At 40.8% G+C, this 14,570-nt stretch overlaps 1 protein-coding gene across 19 annotated transcripts in view; it reads right to left on the bottom strand.

The window, feature by feature from the left end:
- MBNL1 (muscleblind like splicing regulator 1) overlaps positions 1-14,570 on the bottom strand; it is a 248,237-nt gene that overhangs the window by 163,774 nt on the left and 69,893 nt on the right. The window lies entirely within an intron of this gene.

The raw sequence follows: 14,570 nt of genomic DNA, 5'->3' as shown, positions 1-14,570 counted from the left end.
AATATCATTTAGTTTAAAATAAGGTAATACAGAACTGCAGTTTTAGCCCACATTATAAATAATAAAGAGTAGCAGTATTAGCATGACTACTTATATCTGATCACTGAATGCAGTCAGCCCTCCACATTTGTGGGTTTGATTTTGCAGATTTGATTATTGCAGATAATTTGCTGTCACCTCTGCTGCTGCCTTATGCCATTTTAATAGGAATTAGAATCCTCATGAGACTGGAAGATGGGACAAAGTTGGAGTGAGAATCACCCTAACAAAAGAAATAGCCTCCAGGATGAATGGTAGCTTTTCTTACACAAAATATGCAAATGCTGGCCATCCGAGAGTCAGCTGAAAGTTTTGTCTCTCCCCCTCATTTCGAAATGACTAACAATCAAAATTCTTACTCATTGATAGAGAACTGCTCAGAATTTCTTCTCTCTAAAATGTTATCGAAATTGTCGAATTAGGCATATTTCTTCTAATTTTCGAATTTTGGAGAATATTCTTTACATCCCTACTTGCAAGTCCCTATTAAAAATTGGGTAGGACATCAGCGAGGGCAGAAACAAATCCCACCAGCCATCCACTTCTGGTCTTCCTCTTCAAAGGCATCCATGGCAGACTGAATCTGCAGATCACACTTTTTGTTTGTGTTAAATATTTGGGGGGGGGGCTATTTGTAGTTTTTCCACTTTCATGGTGATCCTGCACCCCTAACCTCGCAAATGTGAAAGGCTAATGGTAGTTTAAGGTGTTGCTATTTTTGAAACAACCTATTTCATTACCAGATTCTTTGCTGTAATACTGCACTACAGACTCATGCTAGGTGGTTTGCCATCCATCAGGAATGGATGCTGAAATAACCACTATTTTAAGGTATCCTGCATTTCTGTTTCTCAGAAACTATAGAAATTAGTGGAAGAAAAATACTATCCAATTGCCCATCTGAAACCAGCATTACAGGGGTTAAATCACTACAGCTCCATTTTGCTTGAAAGTAAGGAGAGGTGATATGCTGACCCTGGACCAAGTAAGCATTTATTGTTACATCTCATCTATTGTAAATCAATAAGCATAAAAGTGAACTTAAAGGGGAAAACGTAACATTACAAAGTGTAGGTAGCCTTGAATCCTCCTTGATTTAAATCCAACAGTCAGCTGATAGTGGAGAAAACTGAACTCCTTAACGAACAAATGTCCTCCTAAAGTAAATTTAAGAGTATACATTCACTCTAACAAGACCTCTTTCTTCCCTTTTATTTTTCTTCCTCAAAGGAGTGTCAACAATGTATTTTCACAGGAATTAGTATTTGCTCTAGATTTTTTAAAAACCAGCTTTTAGGTTGATTAAATTATCATCTTCCGCTGTTCTTCTCTTATATTTAGCTTAGGTTGACAGGATAGTATTTGGAATTTTTGGTTCATCATTTGAAAAAAACAAATACTGCAAGACTATCATTCATTTCTGACACCCTCCCCTCGAGATCTATATATGGGAGGTTTTTGCAGCTCAGATCCGGGTTGACTCCTGGTTCAGCTATGCGAATTCTCATTATAACATGAATGTTTTATCACACCTGGTTGCCCTTCCATTGCCCTTCCAAATTGAGGGGGAGCCGAATCCAAGGCAAGTCACGTGATGCGGATTCACGCAAAATGAAGTGAATGCAAATTGTATTACCACACCGGTGCATACCATGCGGATTCAACTATTCGAATCGGCACCCTTGCGTATGCTCAGTGGGGGCCTGAACGCATTGAGACCTTGTACGTTTCTGGGGTGAAAAGGGGCGCAAGTTGTTATTCCCTGTTTCGTGTAATTGCGTGATTGCGTGAATACTTGCCTCGTGAATATTTCCGTGTCTTCTTCATCTCCTTTTTTTATTTTCCCTTCCATTTCAGCAGTTTCAACACAGAGATAGATAGATAGATAGACAGACAGACAGACATAGCTGTATATTCACATTCACGCACATACACACATGTATATATTCCAAAAAAATGAGTTGCCCTGAAAGTTGCCCTGAAAGTGAAAGGACCATCAAAATGAAATGGGGGGAAATTGCAGCACCGCATCATGGGAAATTTGCAACCCAGTGGGTTTGCAGTTGTGTACCAGAGCAGAAGCAAAATTGCATTCCACACCAGATCAATTCAAAGTGAAATTGAAGTGAGCTTGGAAGCAATTTCTGTGAATTCGCTTGTTACCGATTTCACCAAAATGAGGGATCACTTTGGAATCACTGCAGAAGCGCCACAGAAGGAGCCCCCATAGAAAGGAATCGTGTGTGATAACACATCACGTTATCGCGTGAATTCACATCATTGGACCCACAGTCACGTCGGACCTCAGCTGCAAAAAGCTGCAAAAACCTCTGTGTGATAAACACCATGGTCCCCATATGAACCATTTGAAAACCCAAGGTCACTCACTGGTTTTCCATGCCTGAGCAAGGAATCAAAACCTGATCCCCAGAGTCTTAATCTAACACTCTAACTACCATGGCTCTCAATAGAAGCTTAAGGAATGTTAAACATATTGTTCTCCCTTACCACACTTCTCCTTCATCTTCTCTAATTTTTAAAGTCCTCATTTGAATAACTCTGTGACACAGAAAACTAGATAGAATTATCTTGCTACCTGCCCTATGAACCCCATCCAATACAAGTGGCTTAATTACATATAGCCATTTCCCTTTTAACAGTCCATCTGTAATGTGGGTCGTAAATTAATAGAGCTGTCAGCCTTGACAAGCAACGAAGGATTATCATCTCACCATTCTATTATGAGTGGCTCTTGCTGGGCTGAATACAATCATAAACTTATCTGTAAAAACATGTCTGAAAGGATTAGTTTTCCACTTCATGAGAAAATAAAGTATTACAAAAGAGTGTACATTGCTTCAAGATGTACATCACTTCTGATCATTTGGCATTTAACAAAATTAATCTGCATACAAGTGAAGCCATCTCATTTTCAAAAAGATAACATTGATCTTTTGGAAATACTATAAGAGAACTACAATCATATATCTCTTGCCTGGATAGAAGCATCCTTTTAACACAGTGGGATTTACTTCTAATTAGATTCATCTGCAGTGTGTGAGTGTGTGTGTGTGTGTACTGGCCTGGATTTTCTAAAAACTTTTTAAAAATCAGGCAAGGAATCGAGTGGTAAGCAGCTTGCAGTATTTTTACCAAGTGCATTTTTAATTTGAAGTTGAACTGCACTATGAAAATACAAGTAATAACAACCAGGTCCCTTGCATGGGAACACCAATTATGTCTCCCATAAATATATGATCCTAGCTACAATTTGCCTGGTTTTATTCCCATACCCTTCAGCTGTGCCCTTCATTACAAAACATGTAAATGTCTTACAGACAGATCAATTTGTCTTCTCCAGTCCTTCTTTAGAGGCTTCCTATCTGAATTTAATTTTCTTCCTTTAACCGTGTGAATTTTGCAGTGTCATTTTTGTCTAGAAGTTTCAACTAACAATATCAGAGACTGCTCTTTGCTTTGGAACAGTTCTAATAGTTTCAAGTGTAAGAGCTTGATGTCCACTAATGAAGAAGATAAGGAGCCTCCTTATACAGTAGACCCTTGTTATATGCTAGGGTTTGGTTCCAATATCCTCCGTGGATAATAAAATTCATGGATGCTCAAGTCCCATTAAATATAATGACATAGCAAAATGGTGTCCCGTATAAAAAATGGAATATCAAGGTTTGATATTTGAAATTTATACCTTTTTTGAACATTTTCAAACCTTGTATGCTTGAATCTGTGTATTAAAAAATCCGTGTATAAGAAGGGCCGACTGTACATAGAACAGTTTGTATCAAGTGATTTGGGGTAGAGTCTACAGAAACACCAACGATGGTGGCAGTGGCCATAGAAAGTTTCCTGAAAGAAAACCAAATGTCAGCGTTTATGAAAAGCATACAAATGTATAGCTCTTATTGCTATTAAAATATATTCAAACATGAGTGGGCCTAGTGACAATCTCAGAAATGGGGGAATTCCACAGATTTCCAGTAGTCAAAGCTCATGGAACCTCTGCACTCATTGACAGCATGCCACCAAAACAACAGTTTCTGAAAAACCTGGAAATGTTCTTTTGGGATTACAGCTTCCAGAATCTTCAAAACATCATTAACAGGAGCCATGATGATTAGGGAATTCTGAAAAATGTAGTTTAAAAAAAAAGGGAAAGAGTACTTTTACAAGCTCTGGGAGAAACAGTGGGAGAGGCCTAGCCTTCAATAAACCCACTTACTAACAGGCCAAGAATGCTTGAGCAAGGTGGCCAAGAATGTTCAGAGAGAGAGAGAGAGACTAGATTACAGCAACTATATTAGGCTGCTGGCAGGGGCAGGGGGAGTAGAGCATATTTGGAAGAAGCAGTCCTCTAGTACTCAGCAGAACCAGCAAAGATTTCTTCCCTTTCCCCTCCTTCTGAGTCTACTGCAGATCTAATTAATAAGATGGAAGAGAGTGTATACTCACAATTTTTAACCTCCCATTGAATAATTTCATTGCTTCTTATATGCCAGGTAGGCCCTCCAAATGTTGCCTGATTTCAACTCCTAGCACTGCCCACCACTTTCAGTAGCAGCTATGGGAAATCAAGTGTGGCCCTCCAAATGTTGCTTGACTGCAACTCTTAGTGTTCACCACCATTTTCTATAGCAGCTATGGGCGATCAGAATGGCAACCCAGCAACATCTGGAGGGCCATGCTGCTCAGCCCATCCCAGCCACAGTGCAAAGCTGTTTCCTCTGCACAATTTCTTTTGTTCCCTTTCCCCAGTTCCATAATCATGGCTGTAGACACAAGGGTGGGAGAAAATGAAGGCACTGCCCAGCCCCAAATATGAATTTTGCCCCTCAAATGAACTCTTCCTTCATTCCCCAAATGGACAACCATTGCAATACCTTAAAGCTCAGCATTCAGAAACACAGGCGGTTTACAGACCGCCAAATAGTACGTCATCAATACATACTAGGGTTAGGAAGGGGCGGTGCTTCCGCACCCCCCTAACCCTAGTACGTATTGAATACGTACAACATGGCGGCGCCCTGTTCATACGGGCGCCGCCATCTTTGCGTATCGGACGCTGAGCGTCCATACGCGTCGCGCCGCTTGTGACGTAGCGAGCACGCCCCTGGCGCCTCGCTACGTCGCAAACGCGACTTAAAAAGAAGCTCCATTTTGGAGCTTCTTTTTCGGTCCGCGCGGGAGTCGGGCTGTGTGAAGGCTCCGGCTCCCCCGCGGACCTACTGGCGGCGGCGGCAGACCGCCGCAAAGCGGCGGTCTGTACCCCACCACAGTTTAGGCACTGAAAGAAAAGAACAAGCAAAGTTCCTAAGGGAATATGTGCAAGAGTTCTAAGTGTGAACGGTTTTCAGTGTCCCACTCTATGCAACGCTAAAAAAAATGGGGAGTGAAAGAAAATGTACTCTTACTGGGGGCAATTCCTTCATTTTGCTGGCTATAGAGCACCTGAATTGCTAGCTTCCAATTCTTACACTAAGATAACGGATGGTCAAATCTCTCCAAATCAAAAGCTTCTGGCATTTGTAAATATCTTAAGCAAGCCATTCCAAGTGCAGTTTAGAGTTGAAGTTTTATTTTTATGGAGGTGATGGTGATGGCGAAGGAAGGAAGGAAGGAAGGAAGGCAGGCAGGCAGGCAGGCAAAGGAAATTTTGTGTTGTGGTAGACTGACTGAGAAGATGGTTTCACAGGGTATATTTCAAAGCTCATCAGTGCTTCTTTCCCTCTGTTTCTCCACATGCAATCCTTCTCTATTCTGTACTCCCACCTGCACCTGATTTTTCAAATGTAGGACAAATTTTACAGAAAGGGATTGGATGCATTTTAAATGCATAAATGGATAGAAGCTGCATCCTTACACATGTCATTCACACCTCCACCAATTAATCACTGGTATGACCAGAAATATTAAAATATTTTCCTCAACAAATACAGAGCTGAAATAACGAATTTGATACATATCCACTGCCAGAAGAAGCTCAAACAGGGATCTTATTTTCAAATGTTCCCTTTCAAAATTCTAAGAATGAACAACAAAACATCAGCTCCAGGCTCTAGCCCAAAGTAAACCTGGGAAGAAGAGGTGGGAGATGGACTGGCCTATTGGAACAGTGGCAAATCTGACTCAGAATGTGAGATTGAAGAGTTACAGCAGCTGCCAGGAATGCTAATTCTAAAAAAGGGATATGTAAGACCTTTAACAATCCTTGGACTGGCTGAAGAAGAATTTTCACTGGCAGGTACAAACCTATCTTGCATAAGGCAAAATGCATTTTTTAGTACAGTACTAATGTAAATGCAGGGACATAGCCAGGATTTTGGGAAATGGGGGGGGGGTCCAGACTAAGTGCCATAATGGGGTTTGGGTGCAGCAGCGCGGCAGCACACACCATTCATTGTATCTAATGGAAGGAGGGGTCCAGAGGTACAAAAATGCTAGTTTTTATTGAGACTCCTATGGTATCTCTTTCAATGACTGTACAATTTTCTATGACAGTACAGTTCCACATAACTGTACTCCCCGATATGTGAGAATAAGATTGAAAGGAATTACAAAATGGGACATAGGTGTGCATGTTTGGATCCCCTGTGAGAGAGTTCTTTAAACTCCAAAGAATCTGTTTCTAGCTTTAAAATGATTTTGCACTTAATCCAATACTGAAAGTCAGAGCCCAAGCCCAAGAGAGAGCAGCAAATGATGCTGCCTCTCAGGCTAAGAGAGAAGACAGGAGCAAAATCCCTGGGACCTGAAATTTACAAAATAAATGCTTCTTGGCAAACCAGAGATTACTATAACACATGGTGTTAGATTTGGGTTATAGGGGGCTCTCATCATCACCAACACACAAATATATACTTTTTTCTGAAATCAAAGTGCATAGCACCCAAAGCCAGCTAAATTATTTTGGCACAAAATGTAGTAATTCTCTAAAGTATCTCTTGCCATCCTTAGCAACAGCAGAAACACAATGGCCTGAATCTTATCAGAATCCCCCCCCCCAAAAAAACCCCAATTAAATCAATTTTTGAACAGTGAGTCAATACTAATATACCCCCTAATGCAATTCATCTACTTAAATTGAAATTACTAATAGAATTAGACCAATGATAACAAAACAAATGATAAATTGCTTTTTGATGGCACCCTAAAACTGTTAACAGGACCCCTTAGGAGGCTGCTTCACACAAAGAATTATTATATCCAAAGCTACTGGAACTGGGCTTTCAATTAATTAGTTGTGAAAGTGTCGCTAGTTCTTACAAATGGATAAACAAAGACCTCTTTTCAATATATATTCATTATTTGAGATCCACTATTACATTTTATTTCAAGTATCCATGAAAACCCATGGTCAAATGTCTATATTTGAAAGCCACTGAAAGTGATATTATGAGTGAAAAGTTAACATGAATGCTTGTATCCTATCCTCGCTCAAACTTGGCAGAAAGCAAGCATTTAAATAAAAGGTTAACAGGTTCTCTTTTTCCATTAAAAGGAAAGAGCATTTGGAAATGAAGCCAGTGCTCATTCTGTTTCAGAAAATTATTCTGGCTTGAGTCTTAAGGATCCTAGAAGACTTGCCAGATTCAAAGGGAATTTACTTGATATTATGAACAACAGTTACAAATATTAAAATCTGGTAAACAAATTTCTGGTGTATTTCTGTCTGTTTATAAGATGTTCCCTAATATGGACCTTACATACTAAAGGATCTCATGCACGTAACCACTATATTCAGTATTATGCAGCATTCCATTGATTCATTTCTGCACACAATTACACTGTTTATATTCAGAATACATAAAAAAATGCAGGGGGTGGCTGTGCTGACCACAAATTTCCAAAATCCATATTGTAGTAATACCTTTATTTGTCCAACTAGAATGGCATAAAACTCTCTATACAAGCTTTCAAGGTCAGGTCTCTCCACTAGGCATAAAACAAAAAAAGAGGATAGGTGGGGTTGATGATCTTAGAAATAGGCTTCAGGCTGCCCTGTTGAAAATTAAAAGCAATCTATATCCACTGTGAAGCTCACAGTCCCACTTTGTAGGTGGAGAGCTGAGAGGTTCTTAAGCAGCCTGTATATTGTCAAGGTTGAAGATGAACTGAAGCACTGAAAGAATCAAAGCAAAACAAATGACAAATTGGATAGCTTTGCCTTGGTTTAGGGTTGCCATAAGTGAGGACCTCAAAACCGGGACAAATGTAGGACAAATGCAGGACAACATTTTCAAATGTAGGATACATTTTATAAAAATGGAGGACACGCAAAAAATTGAGGCTTTTTTTAGAAATGTTAATATAAATGCATGTTTCTTAGGCATGATCAAAATGGAGGACATGTTGACATTATTTGTAGACAGATCACGGAAATGTACTTCCCTTTCTGGCCACCCCCCTCTCCCCATTCCAAACAACACATTTGAACATTCAACATGGCTTTATTTTAACATTGCCTCTTGCATATTTCAGAGGCTTATTCCACAACCAAACCCTTTGGTCAAGGGACTTTGGTTTTCCTTCATTTTGACTTGTTTTCTCTGTATTCCTCCCCACTAAATAAAGGAGACATGAAATGGAGTTAATGGGTACAAGTTGTTAAACAAAAAAGTCTTGTGAGACTCTGTAGGCAAGAGGTGCACCATCTTAAGAACTGCATTAAGCACACTTTGGCTGCTGCCACACTGCTTTCACTCTCATCACTCCATCCTATGGAATCCTGGGATTTGTAGTTTGTTGTGGTGCCAAGGCTGGGCTTTGAAATCTCAGGCATAAGAGAGGCAAAAGGCTTGGGCTGTATCTACACTGGAGAAATAATCTGGTTTGAGATCACTTTAACTGTCTTGGCTGAATGCTATGGAATTCTGGGAATGGTGGTTTGTTCCAGCACCACAGCAGAATGGCAGTTAAACCCCTGGAAAGCTCTCTGACCAAGGTGACCAATGCCCTCACCCCAAAATGTAGGGCACCCAAGCAAAAATATGTAGGACATGGCCAAAAATAAAAGCTAAAAACACCCATGTAATTATAAATCCATGCTTCTTAGCCATGATCCAAATGGAGGACATGTCCTGGAAAAGGAGGAGGATGCCTGGTCACCTTGTCTCTAATCCAAAATGCACTGCAGAAATAAAACAATGCTGGACTGAAATGCCCAGCGTTCCTCACCAAAGCTGCATCCACACTGAGGAAAGAATCCAGTTTGAGAGTGACTTAACTGTCCTGGGTTAGTGCTGGGGAATGCTGGGAATTGTAGTCTATTGTGGCCTCAGAGCCATCACTGACAGAGAAGTCTCAATGTCTCCCAAACACTAGCATTCCCAGGATTCCCTAGCACTGAGTTAAAGTGGGTTATTATTCCTGCAGTGTGTGTGAGAGATATAAAAGCTAGGGACTGGATCTCTGTGTCCAAAACACACTGCTTGGACTGCCAGGGCTCAGTGCTATGGAATCCTGGGAATTGTAGTTTATTGTGGCACCAGAGCTCTCTGACAGAGAAGGCCAAATGCCTCACACAGACCCCAGAATTCCAGAGCATTGAGCTTTGGCAGTTAAAGGGGTCTCAAAGTGCAGAGGGGGGGGGGGAGGAAGAAAAGCCAGGGAGTGTGAATGAGCTCTGAGAGGAGGAGGAGAAGGAGGAGGAGGAGGGAGGGAGCCAAGGGAAGTGGCCAGGACCATCAGAGGAGCCCCTGCTTTTCCTCATCATCGCAGCCTTCCAAGCCATTGAAAACCAACCCAAATTAAGGGCTGACTGCTTCTTTCCCATTGGTCAGCTTCGGGAGAAATTTGCATATTACAAGGAAAGGTGTTTAGGGCCTCAAAAACGACCCTGTGATAAAGAATTACAACAATACTGAGTGGTAGACATTGAAAAGATGAGGCATTTAGGCTCCCAGTGAAACAGGAACGATTGATGGCCTTTTTTTCTTTGCTCACTGTAACCTGGAAGGTCAGGCCTTTTGCAAGACATATATACCAAGTGGGCTGGCAATATCTCTGAGTGGCAGATGTCTTTAAGACCTGCTCTCTAGGCTAAGCCAGGCAGGGAGGCGGGGAGGGTGGCACACAGCCATGGGGAGGGCTGGAGCTGCCTCCAGGGCCTTGCTGGGGGGGAGGTCCCGGGGGAGGGGCCAAACCGGGGTGGGACTGTGTGGCCCCACCCCAAACCGGGAAAGTCCCGCCCCCAAGCGGGATATGGCAAGCCTACCTTGGGTGGACGTACAATGGAGAAGCTATCATCTCAAAAAGTAACTTTTTTAGTTCCTTTTTTTTAGTATATGAAAAAGAATCAAGTGAGTCAATTTGGATCAGGACATAAAACAAGGACAGTGGTGTTAACCTTCTGGAGGAAACAGCAACTTAGAGAATATATATACAGAGAGAAAGAAAGAGAAAGACAAAAAGAGACCATCACACAGACAGACAGAGAATGGTGCAGAGTAGAGCTGATCTTACCTCACTGGTACCTAAATTAAGCCTTCAATGTAATTTGTAATGTCAGCCTAAATGATCTTTTTCTACTGTTTTCTTAAGCTAAGTTGGGCATATTCTTAATGAAAAAATATTAAAGTATAATGAAATCTTTTTGTTCCTGTTACTATTGTTCACACATTGCACACTGAAAGTTAAAGTAAAAAGAAAAAAGTGCATTTGGTATTTGTCCACATATCTCACTAAACAATTTGGCCTAAGTGTTGTGTATTTCAGATTCAGCACTAATTAAAAATAGATCTGTTTCATTTGGGTCAGGTTACGGGTATCAACTTTGCTCTTTGCCACTGGTGAACTTGGCATTCCCATTTCAGCACATATGAATACTGCCACCATAGCATACTCTTGGATGTTCCAAACACATAAATACGATTCTGATTTGGAAAGACTTACTCCAATAAGACACATGCAGGAATGTCTCTTTTACTCAAATCAATAATCCTAAACCACTTACTGATTTGTAGTTAAATGTTCAGAAATCTAGCTACTCAAAAGTGAACTTGACCCCAAACTCTTAGATTGGTAGTAAGTTATTAGTAATTAAAAAAAACCCTAAAAGCAATAACATTTAATAATGTTGCTTGCATCTATGCACTGTTAATAGCAGTTTTAAGGGTCTTTAGGTTAAAAACAGGCCATGTTTGGATATCAGAGTAAATCAGAATTTCAGAAAAATATTTTACTAGTTTAATCAGAGCCAACCATAGTGCAGTATGCTGCCAGCAGATGAACCTAACAAATAAAAGATTCTTTGTCCATGGTTTGTTTATCATGAGGTTTGAACCAGGGATTCTGTCTTATCTTTCCACAAAGAAGTTATAATCATAGGCCATGGTTTGCTGCTGGTTTCTGACATTATCTTGTTAAAGGCCAGAATCCTCCTTTTAAATATCATATTAAACAAACCATGGATAGGGGGTCTATAATTTGTTTATCTGGTCCTGCTCGCAGAAAGAGCAATTCAAAAAGTATGCATCAGCACAGTCTCAATCCAGATAAGCCAAGGTTTATTTGATGTTCAAGCCATAATTCACATTTTACTGTATCATCTGAAATGTATTCAAGCTGTAAACTAACTTCTTACCTTGCAATACAGAAGAGTGCAGAGTGTAAAATATTAATGCAAATTGCAGTAAAAAAACCAAAACTCTGGCCATCACAAAGCCTCTACTCAGGCACTCTAAGTCTAAAATAAGGTAAACCTGTGTGTGTGTGTGTGTGTGTGTGTGTGTGCCTTCATGTCAGCTAGCAACATGTGGCAACTCCATGAATTTCATAGAGTTTTCAAAGACAAGGAATATTCAGAGGTGGTTTTGCCAATTCCTTCCTCTGAAATATAGCCCTGGAAAATCAGCATTCCCAACTGCATGGAGAGCTTCCACACACAGAGGAGGATCTCCTCTTCATAAAGTCATCTTCTGCTGGAAATGATAACGGAGCTAGCAGAATCTGTCTTTACACATTTACATTATGAGGGTTCAGATCAGGAATGGGAATAATGTACCTTGACCAATTTTTTGTTGGACTGTAACTTCTAGCATTTGTTACCATTGACTATGCTAGCTAAGGATGCTGGTAGTTGTAGACCAGCCTCTGAAGGGCACACAGTTCCCATCCATGCTAGACAGCCTCCACAAGGCTAAAGGTATTAACATATGCTGGAACCAACTGACATGAAGAATATAACAACCTCGACTTAAACTGGTGCTATGTGTGGAAAATTAACATACAAACATACTCACCTTTTTTTAAAATGGATGTTGCCAAGAGAATGCATAGGGATGACTCAAATTGACAGCAACTACACATCACTATAACATGTAGTTAAGCCCTCAGAGTGTACTAAAATTAATATTAACAATAGGTCTCAATTATATTTGACAGCTTGTTATTGCAACCCGGAGCAATGACTTGGAAGCATGTCCTTCTGAAATCAATGGGACTTACTTGTGACTGAACACAGTAGAATTTGGCTGTTAATCATGTTCTCACTTTCTTTAGTCGCTTGACATGACACAATACAGAAGGCAACAGTTATCACTCATGCTAAATTAAACTTATCAGAAAACAGATATATTGGAAACAAAATATAAAACTGATGTTGCGCAAACATTTTGTACTCTTTAACTATGTATTGCGTGCGTCTTTTCTTTCCTACTGATCATAAATTTTAATCCTAAAAACCAATTAGTTACAAAAAGATGATGCTTAACAATTTCTAATATTTATGTGGCCTACTATTTTAAGTCTCACCATAGCATTTTCATGATAAAAGACATACATCCTTCTTTGCAGTGCTAGCAAGTGTTAGCCAAGGTGCCACTGCTGCTTTCTCTGAGAAATCATCTACCAGTGTCATCCTCGTAGCTGTGTGGCACATTTAGCCTGGCTAACCAGCAAAAGCATATCTAATGTGGGAGATCTTACCCGGAGCAGTACTACCATAACGCAGCTTCTTGCCTTGCAGAAGCATGCAATCCCATCATTGCAGAACAGCAGTGCCATTGTGGATACTGCTGTGAGGAACTAGATAAAATCCTCAAGTGTAAAGATATTTAATTGAATACTAAAATCAGAATTGTTATGCTGTCAAATTTCTATGTATGGTTGTGAAAGCTGGTCCGTGAAGAAAGAAGAGGATTAACTTTTGAAATGTCATGCTAGAAGAGAGTTTTAAGGATACTATGAACTGCCAAAAAACAAGTGAATGAGTATTAGAGCAAATCAAGACTATATTACCCCACCCTGCCCAGAGAAGTCAAGATGACAATGACTGTTGTAATTTGGATATATCATGAGAAGACAAGAATCATTTTAAAAGACAATACAGTAATGCTTGTTAAGGAGGAGGGCAATAAACTACATTACAGGTGAAGAGACTCAACCAAGGAAGCTATAGCCTGAGTCTGCAAACCTTAGTAGGCTTGCTGATAACAGGGTGACGTGGAAGTCTCTCATTCGTAGTGTAGACATTAATTTCAAGTCAATTTGACAGCCACAATTAAGAACAATTTCAAGTAACTTTGATCCAAGAGATATTTCAGGATTAATACCATGGGAAAAGCAAGTTTTCTTTGCTCTGATAAGGTTTAATATACATCTCCTTGCTTATCAGCCTACAAAAGGGTAGCTCACACTTTAAAATAATTCTGTCCTAAGATTTGACAACTGCTATGTTAGCATAAGCTCAGCCTTTGTGTTTTTTTAATGATGTGGACATTGAGAACTTAAGAGCCCACAAGCTCATTTCACGCCTACAGCATGATATATGAAGCGGGAAGATGCAAAATAAAACCTTAAAAACTCAGTTGAACAAGTTCAGTTTTAGTTGAGGGAGAGCTTTATATGCTCCGCTGATCCTCTGCTCTTTAACATACTTCTGACATTGAGGCAACTTGCAAAATGTCAATAAAAAGCAATCAGCACAGACACTAGCAAACTGCCTGCCAGTACAAGATGTGAATTATGAAACTAAGCAGTCACTACAGTATCCAACACTGTAGCTAAATGATTTAAGCTTTTATGCCATTGTAGTTTTAAAAACAGAGAACGTATTTATGCTGGCACAGCTGTAGCAGTTTGATACAACTTTAACTGTCATGGCTCCACCTTACAGAATCCTGGGATTTGTTGTTTGGTGAGGTACTTAAGAATTTGTTGCTAGTAAGCAATATTGTTGTAATTCAGGAAAATCATTCTGAAGAGTGGCAGCTAGGGTTGCCATAACCCGGCGGCCCCCGTGCCATTCACGGTTTCGGGGGGCCCCTCCCGGTCACGGTCTGGTTTGGGCCCCCACCCGTGCCTTGTTCCCGGTTTGGGGGGTCCGCTCTGGCCATTGCCACTGCCACTAATGCGGCTGCTGCGGCGCCGACCCACCTCCTCCTCCGGCTCCACCTTCCTCCTCTTCCTCGGCGGGCCGGCGGCAGAAGCGCCGCTGCCACCGCGCCCCCACTGGGAGGGCTTGCACGCTGCCCAGGCCTCAGCAGGGGCCAGTGGCAGCGCGCACGCCTTCCCCATTC

This window comes from Sceloporus undulatus, chromosome 3 (genome assembly GCF_019175285.1).
Source record: "Sceloporus undulatus isolate JIND9_A2432 ecotype Alabama chromosome 3, SceUnd_v1.1, whole genome shotgun sequence".
In the NCBI taxonomy this organism is placed as follows: Eukaryota; Metazoa; Chordata; class Lepidosauria; order Squamata; family Phrynosomatidae; genus Sceloporus; species Sceloporus undulatus.
Note: the sequence above shows the minus strand (reverse complement) of the source record. Positions and strands in the feature narration are given on the sequence as shown.